Consider the following 16,533-nt stretch of genomic DNA (forward strand, 5'->3'; position numbering starts at 1 on the left):
ACTCAAATATACAGATGTCACTCTCCTGAAGAGCTGTGTCCCAGGCTGGAGCATAGACAGCCACACCCTTCTTCCAGCCAGCTCGCCAGCCTCCATCACTCCTGTGACCATCTCTGACAGGCTGACTCCAATAGGCTCCTTATTTTCCACCTTTTTCCTTTCCAAATACTCCTCCTCCCGCCTGGAATACCTCCCCCCCTTCACCTACAAGGAAGCTGCTTTGAAGTCTGACCCTCAGCTTCCCCTTGCCAAGTGGGGTATCCATTCATCTGGTATGCAGAACGATTAGGGATGCCTATGCATTGTGGAGTACCCTTGTAAGTGTTTAATTCAGCAAAACTCCAGATAAGAATGGAGAACTGAGTCTTTGCTTCCCCTCTCATCTGATCTTGACTGTCAACAAATTTTTTTTCTATACTTGTTATTTTGTGTGTGTGTGTGTGTGTGTGTGTGTGTGTGTGTGTGTGTACTGGAATGTCAGCATCCATGGAAACCAGAAGACGGTGCAGATCCCCTAGAGCTAGACGGTGCAGATCCCCTAGAGCTAGACGGTGCAGATCCCCTAGAGCTAGAGTTACAGTCATGCGTCACTCAAAGTTGGTAATGGGAATTCAACTTTGGTCCTCTATAAGAGCTCACGAGTTTTTCTTTCTTTTTTGTTAATAATTCATTTTTATTTTATGTGTGTTGGTGCTTTGCCTGCATGCATGCATGCCTGTGTGAGGATTCTGGATCCCCTGGAACGGGCATTACAGACAGCTGTGAGTTGTCATATAGGTGCTGGGAATTGAACCAGGGTCCTCTGGAAGAGCAGCCAGTGCTCTTAACCACTGAGCCATCTCTCCAGGCCTCTCTTTCTTTCCTTCTTTTCTTTCTTTTAGTTGGGGGTGGTGATGCATTTTGCTTTGTTTTTATTTGTTTTGGTGTTGTTTTCTTTTGTTGAGATAGGGTTTCTCTGTGTAGCCCTGGCTGTCCTGAAACTTGTTCTGTAGACCAGGCTGACCTCGAACTCTGAGGTCTACCTCCTTCCTGGGATTAAGACATGCACCACAACCACTCAACTCCACGTCTTAAATGAGTTCAGACCTCCTGAAATTAAAAACACTTTCAAAAACCTTCCTTGAATTTGCTCACTGCTCTGAATTTAACGCTGGCTGTAAGGTGGGGTCAGCAGTAGCCAGGGAAGACTGTGGAAGAAGGGCAAATATTCTCTGAAGGAGTGGGGTGCACTGCCTTTTCTTGGCAGCTCCTCCTTCCTCTAGAAACCCAAACACAGGCGTGGACAGGAGTGGCGTTCAGGTACCTGGATGGACAGTGAAGCTACAAGTGAGGGATGAAAGGAAATGTTCTCGGGAAAGAAGGGGTGATATCCGGACAACTTTCTGGGGTCCGTAGTGTCATGACATCTGGCAGACTCTGCTGGACCAGGGCTCTGAGTAGGCAGAGCAGAAGAAGAGATAGTCAGTGAGATGATTGGCTGGACGCAGACCTAAGGACTCTCACGACATGGGTGGGTCCCTACGTTAGAAGGACCTCTACACCCGGACCATGCACAACACAGCCGCTCTACAGAAACCATACTCTGCACTGCCAAAGAGCAAAGCTATGCTTCTGGGAGCAGCTGGGACAGCAGCTGCCACCGTACTGCTTGGAAGTGTGTACTGTCCAGGAGTACACACATCCGCGTCCGACCCCTGAAAACAAGCATCAAGAACCCCACACCTGTGGGTGAATAGAATACAACTCCCGAAGGTCACCGCGGCAAAGTGGAGCAAGGCGTTTCCGGTCATCAATGACGCATTTCCGTCTACAGCCTGACAGGGCCCGGTGACGTGACCCAGTTCCCGACTCCCATTAGCTACGTGGCCTGGCCGGAAGACGCTTTCGTGGCACCCCGGGTCCTGGAAGTTGTGATGCACTACATCCTCTAGCGTACCAATTGTATCCATCGAGGATACCACGTGGATTTGCCCCGCGCGATCGTGCAGAAGTAATTATCAGAAGATCTCAACACTTGGGGGCAGTAGAGATGGCTCAAAGGTCCAGAGCTCTAGCTCTCAACCTTCCCAATGCTGCGACCCTTTACTTCCGCATGTTGTGGTGAGCCCCAAGTATAAAATTATTTTCATTTCTACTTCATAACTGCAATTTTGCCATTGTTACGACTCGTAATGTAAATGCCTATTTTTTTTTTCAGATGGTCTTAGGCGACCTCTGTGAAAGATTGTTCAGCACATCCTGGGTTCCCAACCCACAGGTTGAGAACCACAGGTCTAAAGCACTTCATGCTTTGCAGAGAGCTTGGGTTTGATTGCCATTAAAAACTTCAGTTCTGGCGGGTGGTGGCACACCCCTTTAATTCCAGCACGTGAGAGGCAGAGGCAGGTGGATCTCTGTGAGTTCGAAGTCAGCCTGGTCTGCAGAGTGAGTGCCAGGATAGGCTCCAAAGCTAGACAGAGAAACCCTGTCTGGTTGGGGGGTGGGAGTGGATTTCAGTTCCAAGAGATCCTATAATTTCCACCAGCACTGGGTAACATGCTACCCACATACATATACATACATTCATACCCGATAAAAGTTATCTTTTTTCTCCAGGCTTACAAAGGATGACCATGAAGAAGGGGGTGGGGAGGAAGGAAGTGCAGGGGAAGAGAGATGGATGTAGACTGAGCATAGTTCTAGGTCAACTTTGTAGAAATAAGTTAGCTGAGGAAAATGAAGACCCTATCTCAAAAATATAAAAAAATAAACTATTAAATGAAAAATTAATTAAAATGAAGAAAATGAGTCATAAGCTTTAAAAGAGATATTCAGAACTCACAGGGAATAAAAGCGTGAACACTTGAATAACAAAACGCAGATGGGATCAAAGGGATCAAATGTAAAGACATGCCCATTGTTGGATAGGTTTAATTTCCTGGGGACACCCATCTTCTCTGGGTGAATCAATAAACCAGACATGAACTCAATAAAAACACTGTTCATTTCCCCCATCTTTAAGTTAGAGACAAGTTGAGTATCATTTTGAGACAAAAAAAATTAAGGCAAGCCAGGCAATTCTTGAAAGACAGCGGGTGGCCATATATTGAGCCATATTTTAAGCTTTTGTCGTTAAATCAAGACGCTATCATTTGCAGACACCACAGGGAAGCAGGAAAAATGGAATCTAGGAATAGAAGCCACCACAGATGCAAAGCCAGCATGCAATACAGATAGCATCTCGAGCCAGCAAACGGGATAAAAGCCGCCCGTGTGTGATGCTGGGATAGCCAGTTGGACTGATGGAAACAGAAAGCGATCCAGTCTTCACTCCATGCAGCTGATACATCTGAAATGAACCAAAGATTGAAATGGGGGGGGGGGGTGAGACCAGAGGCTGGAGAAACGTGGCGGCAGTTAAGAGCACTTGCTGGTCTTGCACAGGGCCCAGGTTTTATTCCACACCCATATCAAGTGGCTCGAAACTACTGCCTGTAACTCTAGTTTGAAGGGATCCAACACCCAATTCTGAGTCCTCAGAGACTTACACTCACATGCACTTAATTAAAATTTTTAAAAGATTTTTATTTCAGTTTTTCGAGACAGGATTTCTCTGTGTAACAGTCCTGCCTGTCCTGGAACTCATTTTGTTGACGGGGCTGGCCTCAAACTTACAGAGATCTGCCTGCCTCTACCTTCCGAGTACCGGGATTAAAGGCGTGCGCCACCACTGCCCGACAAAAAAAATTTCTAGAAATGAAACCACACCAAGAAAAAAAAAAGCGGGTGGTGGTGGTGCACTCCTTTGATCCCCATACTTGGGAGGTAGAAGTAGGCAGATCTCTATGAGTTTGAGGCCAGCCTGGTCTACAGCGTGAGTTCCAGGACAGCCAGGGCCACACACACAGAAACCTTTCCAGAGAAAAGGGAAAGGAAGAAAAACTAAGCCATACACAGAGAAAAACACAAATATGTAGAAATTCTCCCACAATCTTTAACAGGGAAAGGTTTTCTATTGCTGTTTTGTTGAGATCTGGTTTCACACATCCAAGGCTGACCTTGAGTACTTCTGTGTAGTTGAGGATGACCGTAAATGCTTGGTCTTCCTAACTCTGCCTCTCCAGTGCTGGATTACAGGTGTGCATTACCATTCTTGGTTTATGCGGTGTTGAGGATGAAACCCAGGGCTTCATACATGCAGAGCAAGCACTCTACCAAAGGAGCCACATCTTCAGACCAGGGAAGTTTCCTAACAATAAGATTCAACTATATGAAAGTAAAAAATAAAGCATTTACATTGCATAAAATAATATGCCCAGAGTTAACAGACAGATTACCTACAGGGGTTGGGGTGGGGGCTATGCTGTATCCAGGATCATAGATGAAGAGTAACTCTGTCTATCAGGTAGTTCTTAAAGTGAGAGAAAGGTGGCAAACACCTTGCCATTAGAAATTCGCACTTGGGTGAGGGAGACAGCTCATTTAATAAGGTGCTTGCTGCCAGCCCTTAGGATCTGAGGTCTCCTCTGGTTCCTATGTGTGGAAGGAGAGATCCAGCTTCCCCATGTTGTGTTCTGGCCGTCACATGCTCACACAAATATGCACATTTGCTCACGTGAACATGCACATATATACCATATACACGCCCTCAAAATAAATAAGAAAGTGAAATCAGTGGCAAAGCCATTCCTGACAGAAAAGGTGAGGATGTCAGCGATTGCCCTAGCAACAGAACATGCTGTGCATTTGAATCAGCTTATCCCCATAGCAACGCAGAATCATAGTCCTTTGGAGTCCGGTGGCAATAGCGCCTGTTTAGTCCAACCTCTTCAATGGAAACAAAACCAGAAACAAACCAAGGACGCTCTGCACCACCTAGGTGGCTTTCAAAACCTGTGTCATCCGTTGGAAATATAGTGGAATGATGGTACAAAAGGGATGAGCCTAGGAGTAACTGCTTTACCACTTTGCCTCTCTCTCTCTCTCTCTCTTTCTCTCTCTCTCTCTCTCTCTCTCTCTCTCTCTCTCTCTCTCTCTCTCTCTCGACAGGGTTTCTCTGTGTAGCCCTGGCTGTCCTGGAACTCACTCTGACTGTCCACGAACTCACAGAGCTCTGCCAGCCTCTGCCTCTCGAATGCTGGGTTTAAAGGCGTGTACTATTACGGCCCAGCTATTCTCTCCCTGTCTCTCTCTCCCTGTCTCTGTGTGTGTATGCTGTATGTGTGTGTGTGTATACACATGTGTCAGCCAGAGGTTAACTTCTACTGTCTTCATCCACTGTTCCCCACCTTATGTTTTGAGGCAGGGTCTTTCACTGAACCTGGAGCTCATTGTTTTGGCTAGACTGTCTGGGAGCCCCTTATCTCTACCCTGACCAGGACTGGGGAATACAGGCACACACATCTCTGCCTGGCTCTTCCCGGGTGCCAGGAACTGAACTCATGCTTGCATAGTAAATGCTCTATCCACTGAACCACCTTCCCAGCCCCCACTTTGCCAATTTTTCAACTAATTTAAATGTGTAACCTGATTATTAGAAACGGAGGAGATAAAACACATTTTTTTCCCCCTGAGTGATGGAGGAAAAGCAAGCTTGACAGGGATGAATGTGGAAATGTTAGTATTGGAGACCACGGAGCAAGGACTCCTCTTTCATTTCTCCTTAACACAAATGAGGTCACATCCTCCTCAGCTATTGGGGCTGCCTGGCAAGGTAATGCCCGTCCTTTTCATCAGCTCTAATTACGTAGTATAATAGGAAAATATTTCCTCTGCAGTCACAACACTTATGTGTGGCCTGGAAGCAGGTTGCTTGTTTCTTTGTGTGTTTACTTGCTTATTTTGAGACAGGGTCTCACTATGTAGCCTGGGCTAGCCTGGAACTTGCTATAGAGACCAGGCTGGTTTGGACCATGATCCAGCAGGACTTCTCATCTGTGGACTGGTTAGGTTAAATTCTTGGAAATCACCACCTTGTCCCAACAAGAACACGCTGGAAACTTAGTGATTCAGCTAAGACCCATCAGAGACCTTAGACTACACTGATGACCTCAAACCAGGAGAGACACACAGGAAGTTGCCCAGCAGAAGCCTCTCTGGGAATTGGCCACAGGCAGGAACACCATTTCAATGGTGAAAATGGATGGTGTGAGCGCTCTACTGGCTAACCCGGCTGTTAGGCTCAGGCCTATCTTTGCGTGGTGGAATCTCTGGGTGCTTTAACCAGGTTCAAGGGTGGTGAGATGCCTTAGAGGGGGCAGGGGGAAGAGCCCTCCTGTCTCTGCAAGTGGAAAGGAAGTTAACCGACCAGAGCACCTGTTCTTGAAGCACCCGGCTCTTAGGAGGACTAACTGAAGGGGCCTCATCTGCTGGGCTTTAATCTGTACCCTCATAAACCTGGAAGGGGGCACACAAGCCTGTTGTCATACACCCCCGTCCCACCCCCTTTACTCCCAAACTATCCTCTGTGATGGTTAATCTTGGTTATCAACTTGGTGGGATGCGGAATATAATCAGAGATAGGCCTCAGGGAGGGGCGATATGGTATTTGGAAGAAGAAGTAACTAAGAGGGGAAGCCCCTCCTCCTGAGTGGATGGAAGCTTCCAGTGCAATCAAGGTATGAAGAGATCAGACGACAGAGCCCTGCCTTTTGCTCACTTGCCTTCACTTCCTGCTGGTCAGTGCATCCATCCCACTCTGGCTGCTGCCACCACCATTGTCCCTAGCTGACACTAGAACACAGCTTTTGTTTTCCAGTAAGAACCAACAGCTCTCCAGAAATCCTCCAGGCCTTCAGTGCCAATCAGGACTGTGGAGGCAGCTAGCCTGGTGGACTGAGCAGCTACTGCGCTCCCAGCCTCTCCAGCATGCAGACAGCAGTTGTTGGACTAGCCAGCCTGAATCAAATAAACCCATCTAATAAGCCCTTGGGTCACTACGTTCATTCGCGACATTCATTCTGTATGTTCTGTTCCTCTGGAGAACCCTGACTAATTCACTGACGCAAGTGGGTGAAAAGTAAGAGACTCCTTGTCAGAGTGTCATCAGTGTCCAAGGCTCAGAGCACAGGCTTTAAGCTGAAATCCTCAGAAGCTTTGAACAGGGGATAGAGAGAAGTAAGAATGCCCCCTGCCCCCCTACTACTTTCAGCCACCACTCCCTCCCTCCCTCCTTTCCTCTCTCCCTCACTTCTTCCCTCCCTCCCTCCCTCCCTCCATAGCCCATAATGGGTAAGGAAATCAGCTACCCAGCTCAGTGTGGTGGCATGGGCTATCAATTGCAGCAGCAGCAGCAGGGCTTGGGAGGCAGAGGCAGGTGGATCTCTGTGGGTTTGAGGTCAGCCTGGTCTACACAATGAGTGAGGCTAGCCAAGGATACATGGTAAGACCCTGCCTCAAACAAAAAATAAAATAACCAGCAATCATGGGGACCTTGGGAGAGGGTTGAAGGGGGAAGGGAGCAGAGAAAAATGTAGAGCTCAATAAATATCAAGAAAAAAAGAAAATAAGAAAGAAAAAAAATAACCAGCAATCCCTGGCAGTCTCAGCCCACCTTGCAAGGGAAGTCCATGTGAATGATGCTTAGCAATGAGAGAGGCAACTGATACAATGTGTTTGTAGTTGTCGCCTGATGTCTAGGTCTTCCTCTCTCACCAAGGACTAAACAAGCCCAACTGTGCTTAACTTCCAAGACAGGTTACAATCAGTATGGTATGGCTGTAGACTGGGTGTGTTGGTTTAAGGGAGAATGAATGGCCCCAGAAGACTCATATTTTGAATACTTGGTCCCTAGTTGGTAGAACTCCTTGGGAAGGAGTAGGAAGTGTGGCCTTGTTAGAGGAGGTGTGCTTTGAGGTGTCAAAAGACTCCCACCATTTCCAGTCTGCTCTCTACCTCCTGCTTGGAGATCGAGATGTGAGATCTCAATTGCTGTTCCAGCTGCCTGTTGCCAAGTTTTTCTTCATATCACAGATTCAAGCCCTATGAGAACATACACTCAATTAAACTATCCTTTTTATAAGTTCGAGTGGTGGTGGCACACGCCTTTAATCCCAGCACGTGGGAGGCAGAGCGGGAGGATCTGTGGGTTCAGGGTCAGCCTGGTCTACAGAATGAGTTTCAAGACAGCCAGGGCTACACAAAGAAGCAGTGTCTCAAAAAACAAAAAAGCAAACAGTAAGTTACCTTAGTCACGATATCTTATCGCATCAAAAGAAAAATGACTAAGACACTGGGTACCTCTCCATGTGGCTCCTTACTGTCCAGTGGATTTTTCCTGGCCTTTAAATTTTGTTTTAAATTTGTGTGTCTGGGCCAGGCAGTGGTGGTGCATGTCTTTAATCCCAGCACTCAGGAGGCAGCAGCAGACGGATCTCTGTGAGTTCGAGGTCAGCCTGGTCTACAATAGCTAGCTCCAGTACAGGCTCCAAAGCTTCAGGACAACTCTGTCTCAAAAAACAAAACAAAAAACAAACAAACAAACAAAAACAAAAAATGTGTGTGTCTGTGCATAATGTATGCATGCATGTGAGTACTGGTGCATATGTGTGTATACACACATGTGGAGGTCCGAGGTTAATGGCAAGAGTCTTCCTCAACTATTTGCCATCATCTTTTATTTTTTCAATTTTTTTACTACATTGTGTGTGTGTGTGTGTGTGTGTGTGTGTGTGTGTGTGTATGCGTGCCATGGTAAACTTGTAAGATCAAAGAAGTTGATTCTCTTTTTTACCCTTGTTGGTCTCAGGGATCAAACTCAAGTCATGAGGTTTAGCGACAGTCACCTCAATTCCACTGAACCATCTCAGAAGCCCATACCTCACCTTTTGAAACAATGTCTCTCGCTGGATCCAGTGCCCAAACTTGGCTAGACTGGCTGAACAGTGAGCTCCAGGCATTCTCCCATCACTGCCCTACTTCTCCCTACCCTCCATGTTAAGGTTACAGACCACACCTGGCTCTTTTTACATGGGTGTTGGGGATCAAACTCGGCTCTTTGTGCTTATGTGGCAGGCACTTCACTGGTGGGTCCACGTGGTAGTTTGAATGTAATTGGCCCCCGTAATCTCATAGGAGTGGCACTATTGGGAGGTGTGGTTGTGTTGGGAATGGATATGGCCTTGGTGGAGGAAGTGTGACACTGTGGGGCCAGACTTTGAAGTTTCCTAGGCTCAGGATACCTCCCAGTGACTCAGTCGACTTCCTGTGTGGCCCGCTTCTCAAGATGTAGCGAGCAACACGTCTGCCCGCCCACTGCTATGCTCCCCACCATGATGATAATGGACTGAAACTCTGAAACTGTAAGCGAGCCTATAAGAGTTGTCATGGTCACAGTGTCTCTTCACAGCAATAAAAATCCTAACGAAGGCACTCCCCTTCCCCAGACCTATAGACCTGGCTTTTTGACATAAAACCCAAAAGACAAAGTTGCCTTCACTTCTTTGGGCTTTGCCTTGGCAGGAGCATAATATCCCTTCAATTGCCTTCTGCTGGCCCAGGCTAGTCACAAGGCAAGCCCAGGCCCAAACAGAGGGACATCGACTCTGTCATTAGTTGGAGCGCAGGAAAAGTCACACTGTGAACTGCAAAGTCATAGGGGAGGAGTGGCTCACAGGGGCAGGGGCTTCTTCTAACAGTCGTCATTTGTCCCTCTTTGAACAGCCGATTCCACTCTGAGAAGACGGCCCACAGAACTTCTGCTCCCAGGGAGCGCCGACATGTGCAGCTTCCACCAGGATGAACGATGTCCTCTATTCCCAGTTAACTGAAACAGAGAATAAATGGAAATAAATCCTTGTGCAATTTTATTTTTTTTCCCTTCACAAAATGGAATAGTAAAGGGGGCAGGGAAGCAGTAGTCCTGAGAGATGGTTCAGAGTACAGGTTTTTGCTGCCAAGCCTGATGACCTGGGTTTCATCCCCAAGACCCACATAGTGAGAAAGAACTGATTCCTGCAAATTGTCCTTTGGCATGTATATATGTGCCATCATGCTCACAAATGCAGAAGCAGGCGGATCTCTGTGAGTTTGAGGTCAGCCTGGTCTACAAAGTGAGTTCCAGGACAGCCAGGACTACACAGAGAAATCCTGTCTCAGAGAGAGAGAGAGAGAGAGAGAGAGAGAGAGAGAGAGAGAGATCTGTCCAGTCCTTGCCTCCCTCCCTTTTTCTTCTTTCCTTTTTCCTTCCTTTCTTCCCTTCTTTCTTTCTTTAGAGTCAGGGTTTCTCTGTGTAGCCCTGGATGTCCTGTAGATTTGTCTGGGTTCAAACATCCTCTCTGCCTCTTAGGTTCAAACTCTGCCTCCCGAGTACTGAGATTAAAGGTTTGTGTTAACACCGCCTGGCCCTTCTCCTTTTTTTTTTTTTTTTTAAATATGGTACAGGACCTAAACTCAGGTAATGGTACTGCCCACAGTGGGCTAGGTCTTTTTATATCAATTCTGCAATCAAGACATGCCCACAGACCAACCTGATCTAGATAATTCCTCATTAAGATTCATACATGTATATAACGAACATTATACATTCCTTGCCTATTACCCCTTTAAACCCTCTCTCTTCCTCCCTTTGAAACCTTTTTCTTCCCAATAAATCGCCTTTTCACCTTCTTGTTGTTTTTAAAAACGTGTGATCCACTGAGTTTAATTAGGGTATTTGTATGACTGTAGGTAGGAGGTTATTTACAGGAGTATCATTAACTTACCAGTGGCCACACCACTGACCAAAATCACACCCTTTTCCTGGCCACCATTAACTGAGGCACAGCCTCTCAGGGAAGCTGAGAGCTTCTGGAATTTATTAGTTCGGCTACGCTGGCTGGCTAGTGTGTTTCAGAGACCTGCTGGTCCGTACCTTGATGGTGCTGGGGCTGCAGATGTCATTGCCCAGCTTTTACCAGGTGCTGAGGAACTGAACTCGGATCCTCATGCTTGCAAAGTCGATACTTTACCGGCTGCGCCAACTCCCCACCCCCGAGCTCAGTCCTGGTTGCATGATAGCTTCGTGAGTTTGCAAATTTGTTAAAACTGATAGAAAGTACGCTTAATCTGGGTGTTGTGTTCGTTATATAAATTATACCTCAATAACATCAATTTTCTTTTTTCATAATAATGGATCAGAATGACAGAAAATTACCGCTTTTGAAAGCAGATCCAGTTGGGTCTAGTTTTCTTTGTGACAAGACACACAAAGCCTCCATCTACGTTAAGCTGATGACAGTGGACATAGCTCTTGGGAACAGACAGATGGGACACCCTTCGGGAGTAGCGGCAGCCCTGCATTACTGAGGCTAGTCTTATAGGTTGAATGAACATTAACGAAGTACAACCAGAGAAAGGCAAGTCTGTGGAGCTGGGGGTACGGATCGATCGATGGGTGGATATGTAGTCAAGCCTCCATCTCAGCACCATAGTGTGTCAAGGAGAACAGTCCCGAGAAGGGGTCAACAGCTAGCGCTAGGGCGATTCTGGAGAGCGAACCTATCAGGCCCCGCGTCTTATGCTGTTGTTTGGACTGTAAATATTCCCTAATCATCCACTTGTTAAAGATTTGGTCCTCAGGGTGCACCACCCGGATGTAGCATTAATTATTAATATTTTATACATTGATGACACAGCAACTTAAGAGAAGAACAGCTTTAAAGATTTTACTTTTATTTGCGTGTGTATGTGCGCGCATGTGTGTATGTGTGTGTGTGTGAATTTCCACATGTTCATGCATGTGCCCATGGAGGCCACAAGAGGGTGTCAGATCCCCAAGAACAGGAGGTACAGTTGAGTCATCTGACATCAGTCCTGGGAACCAAACCTGGGTCCTCTGCAAGAGCAGTGCACACTTTTAGCTGCTGAGCTGTTGCTCTAGTCCCAGCAAGAGCCTGATTAACAGCTTGAGGGTACAGTCCATGATGGGGACAGGGGAGCTAGCGTGTGAGGTCACTTTGCATCAGCAGTCAGTAAGCAAAGAGATAAACACAGGTGCTCCACTGGCGTTCTGCTATTTGTGCAGTCTGCGTGGGTCGTCCCCCCCCCCAACAGACATTAGCAGAGGCTAGCCTAATCCAGATGACACCTCCTAGGCATGCCCAGAGACTTGTCTCCCAGGTGATTAGAGATCATCAGGTTGCCAATCAACATAAACATCAAAGAGGTGAAGGAACCTTTAGAAGGTGGAACCTAGTCAGAGGCGTGTAGGTCATTGTGCCCCGGAGGAGGTTGTTGTAAGAACCTCACCCTTTCCTGCTTTCTTTTTTGGCCCGGAGGTAAGCAGTTTGTTCCATCACGTGCCCCCCACTATTGTCACTTGGATCACCAATTGGAGGGTGTGGCCTAATCTTGGGCTGGAACCTGGAAAACCGAAACTCCATATTAAAAGTCCATATTAAACTTTTTTCTTTGTAAACGGATTCTCTCAGGTGTTTTGTCGTAGAATAAAAAAAAAACTGAATAACATTTCTTTGGGGGTTTTGTTTGTTTGATCTGTTGGTTGGTTGAATTTTTTCAGACCGTCTCACTCTGTAGCCCTCACTGGCCTAGAACTCCCTGTGAACCAAGCTAGTCTTTTAGCTTGTGGTACTCCTCTTCCGTTCCCAAGAGCTGAATTTACAGGTATGTTGTTAAATTTCTTCCTAGATTAAAAAGATCTCTATTCTGCGGGAAGCTTCTTAAAAAGGTAGGTAAATAACTCAAAAGAGCTTCAGGAAATCCCCAAAACTGATCAGATTCACTAGGTCCCTTCTTGCCAGAGTAAGCAGTAAAAGTTGAAGTCTCCCTTAGAAGAACAGAGCCACGCTGCAGAGAAGACTCTAATGAGCATAGCTCCAATAAAGACTTGAGACCAGACCAGCTTCCTGGAAGAAGCCACAACCAAGCTTCCTGGAAGAGATTTAAACCAGCTGTGGCCCCTGGAGGGGACAAGCCCCACCCTGTTAAGCTGCCTGCAGGCTGTATAATGTGCCCCAGATCCCTAGCCTTTTTGAGTTGGAAAAAGCAGAAACCAGTGGCGCTCCCTGTAAGAGTTCAAAATCACCCGAGACGCCTAAAAGGGGCACACTCCAGCCTGTTGAGATGCGTGCAGGATGTGCAGTGTGTCCAGGCCTCCAGCTTTTGTGAGCTGTCACCCATGCCGGGGTGGACTTTGGTGACGCAGCTGCCTTTGAATCCTTTCTGGTCTGTAGGTACCTCTCCCCCATATCCCTGGAAGTCACACCAGGACAGCTCATGGGTTCAGTAAACTGGACTTGGATGGTGGCTGCACGGGTCTGTCCTGGGTTCCCTGTCGGGGTGAGTCGATTTCTGTGCTGCGTTTCTCTAGGAAAAGTTTCATCACACAACATAGGTGCCACCGCACTCGGTTTAACCATCTTTGCTTCATCCCCCCCAGGTTATTCCCAAACCTCACCCCCGAATCGTGACAGTACATACCTGTAATTCTAGGGAGGAAATTGGCAGCCAGCCTGAGCTACAGAGCTGGACCCTGTAACAATAACAATAATAATGCAGCAACTGAGTCCTAGATGCAGGGCCATAGGCTGTGTCACACCACTCCTTGTGCCTCTGCTCTCTGGCCTTCTTTTCTGATATGGTCTGCCTTTGCTCCCTAAAAGTTCACGTACTGAAACCTACTCCTTGGTTCTGTGTGTTGTTGGTATTTGGAAATGGAGCTTTTGAGATTAGATGAGGTCATGAGGGTGGGGCGCTCACAATGGCATCAGTGGCTTTATAAACAGGAAAAGATTCCCAAGCTAGCACACATACTCTTTTTGTTTGTTTGTTTTTGTTGTTTGTTTGTTTGTTTGTTTGTTTTTCAAGACAGGGTTTCTCTGTGACTTTGGAGCCTGTCCTGGAACCAGCTCTTGTAGACCAGGCTGGCCTCAAACTCACAGAGATCTGCCTGCCTCTGCCTCCCGAGTGCTGGGATTAAAGGCGTAGCACAATACTCTTTTTGACAAGGCATTGCTTTCTACTATTCTATGCTTCAGTAAGGAGTTTCTCTCCTGATTTACAGTATCTTCTGGCTTTTGGATTTCCCAGCAAGACCACAAGTTCAAAGTCAGGCCAAGCTCTGTAGTGAGTTCAAGGCCAGCCTAAATAACCTAGTAAACTCTTACCTCAAAATTTAAATAAAAGTAAAAGAGAGGGAAGTAATTCAGCATTTGGCAGCTTACCTAGCATGTATGAGATCTGGGGTTCAATCTCAGCAACACACACATACATATACACACACATATGCACGCACTAGTAAAACCCAAAACCGAACTATAGAAATGGCTCAAAGGTTGAGAGTGCTTGCGACTCTACCGGAGGACCATAGTTCCAGCATGCATGAGTCACGACTCAGAGTAGCTCTAGGGGATCTGATGGCCTTTTCTAGACTCTGACATCATCTGCCCTTTACATCAAGCATGCACGCAGCATGCGTGCATTCAAATTTAAAAACAAATTAAAACATACCCAAAACCAAACAAAACACAGTAACTTAAGTTTTTGGTGTTTTTTTTTTCATTGAGAAAGTTTTTTGTTTGTTTGTTTGTTTTTGTTTTCTTTTTTTTTTTGAGACAGGTTTTCTCTGTATAAACTTGGTTGTCCTGGAACTCTTTATAGACCAGGCTGTCCTCGAACTTGCAGAGATCCTCCTGCCTCTGCCTCCTGAGTGCTGGGATTAAAGTCATGTGTTACCACTCCGCTGTGAAATAAAATTTAATTATTTTTTCTCTATTTTTTTTAAGATTTTATGTATATGGGTGTTTTGCCTGCATGTTTATCTGTGTGCCACTTGTGTGCCAGGTGCCCACAGAGGCCAGGAGAGGTCGTCAGATCTTCTGAAACTGAAGTTACAAACTGTTTTGAGCTGCAAGGCAGGTACTAGAATTTATCCTGGTCAGGGATCTTAACCATTGAATCAGCTCTCCAGTCTTTATTTAACAAACATTGAATAGAATTTAAGAATGTTTTATTCTTGGCCAGATACCCTTGGGGGAGGGTCATTTTACTTGTCTCACCTGGTACAAAGGAAAACCTCAAGGGGGGGACAGAAAAGAGGTCAATCAGTATATTCCGTGGTTAGCTGCCTACAGCCCCCGACCCCCAGCTTTAAAAGAAGACAATGACCCTGGGGTTCAGCCGTTCTTTGTCCTCCAGCCGCAAGGGGGAGTGAAGGGTCCGCCGCTGTGGAGCCCAGATGAAGGCCCGTTAGGCAGCCATCTCTATGGTCTGGCTCTCCAGGCCCCTCCTCTCCGGCCCTCCGCGTGCCTCTATGGTTCTTCCTGTCATTAGTCGGGAGGGGGCGCTGCGCGCAGGCGCGAGGTGAACGCCGTGGCGAGGCCGGAAGGAACGCAGTAGCGGCCTCGGCGGCAACGGCGGCGGCAGCTGGAGCAGCGCCGAAGCTTTCCGAGCGGCTGCTTCAGGTGACTTGAGACTGAACTCCGGACGCCGATCCGCGCTCGCGGAGCTGGGCTAGCTGCGTGGCAGGTACGCGACGGACGCGCGCTCGCGGGCTCCTCGGGCCGCGGGTCGAGCGAGGCGAGTGGCCTCCCGCCAGGGCGCCACTGGGGTGGGGGCGGGGGCCGAGGGGGACGGGCTCGCGAGCCTCGGGGGTCCGAGGGGGACCGCGCAGGAGGTGTCGGGAGGGGAGCGGCGGAGACGGCCGCGGGCCAGCCGGTTCTCCTCCCGCCACTTGAGGAAGTTTTTCTGGCCGGCCTGCTGCCCCGGGGGCGACGGGCCGCCGAGAGAAACGGTTCGCTGGCGGCTCTGGCTTTGGGGGCCGCGCTTCCCACCGCGGCCTGGAGGAACGGAAGGAGCGACGAACTGTTGACTTTGAACTCCAGCCCGGGCTAGTTCGGGCCCCTCGGAGTCTTGAGTTGACAAACCTGTCATCCCAGCCAGCGCTCCGGAGTAAGGGGACACACAGTCCGTGCAAACGGAGCCCTGGTGCTCCCGTGGCGCGTGGCACGCTGGGTGAGCGGCGAGACCCACGCTCGAGTGGACGAGGCGGCCCCTTGTGGCTCATCCCGTGATTCCCAAACTCCCTGCCTGTCTAAAGGGTACAGTGACCTGGGACCCTCTCCTGCGTTGTCGTTTCCCTGCTGGGGTTTGCTTGCTTTCTTTTAAGAGTCTCACTGCATAGCCGAGGCTGTCCTGGAACCTGAGAAGTAGATGATATTGGCCCCTGGAACTCGTAGGAATTCACGTACCTCTGTCTTGGGAGTGATAGGGCTAAAGGTCTAGGCCTAGGAAAGCTGCGGCTGCTTGCTATTTTAGCATATGAAGAGAAACGGCTTGTGCCTGCATTTCCTAGGAGGAAGGGACCAACAATATTTTGTTTGTTTTCAAAACAGGGTTTCTCTCTGTAGCCAGGCTGGCCTTGAACTCAGAAATTGAAGGCGAGGGCCACCACGCCGGGCAGGAACCTTTTCTTTATGACCTCATCACAGTTTAGTTAGTTTATCCAAACTAGGAAATAACCAAGCTTTGCATTCTGTTTGAATCCAAATTGACAGCGCCTAGGGTGTAGAAAAGGGTGATCAACTTCATGAAGTGGCTGAGGATCTTGAGCCTGAATTT

General features: G+C 47.8%; 1 protein-coding gene and 1 long non-coding RNA gene across 4 annotated transcripts in view; both read left to right on the forward strand.

Moving 5' to 3' along the window:
• The first annotated feature begins 1,546 nt into the window (after positions 1 to 1,546).
• On the forward strand, positions 1,547 to 9,780 carry LOC148123097 (uncharacterized). The gene is made up of 2 exons (XR_015737263.1): positions 1,547 to 2,100; positions 9,640 to 9,780. It is a non-coding gene; the product is annotated as an uncharacterized LOC148123097 (long non-coding RNA).
• Positions 9,781 to 15,281: 5,501 nt separating this feature from the next.
• Rnf216 (ring finger protein 216) overlaps positions 15,282 to 16,533 on the forward strand; it is a 111,540-nt gene continuing 110,288 nt past the window's right edge. For 2 of the 3 annotated variants that reach the window (XM_048436829.3, XM_048436831.3), the window contains exon 1: positions 15,282 to 15,441. The gene's annotated coding sequence lies outside the window, so the exon portion shown is untranslated. The remainder of the gene's footprint in view (positions 15,442 to 16,533) is intronic. The other variant, XM_048436830.3, reaches the window with a different exon arrangement.

This window comes from Myodes glareolus, chromosome 2 (assembly GCF_982192425.1).
Source record: "Myodes glareolus chromosome 2, mMyoGla1.1, whole genome shotgun sequence".
NCBI lineage: Eukaryota > Metazoa > Chordata > Mammalia > Rodentia > Cricetidae > Myodes > Myodes glareolus.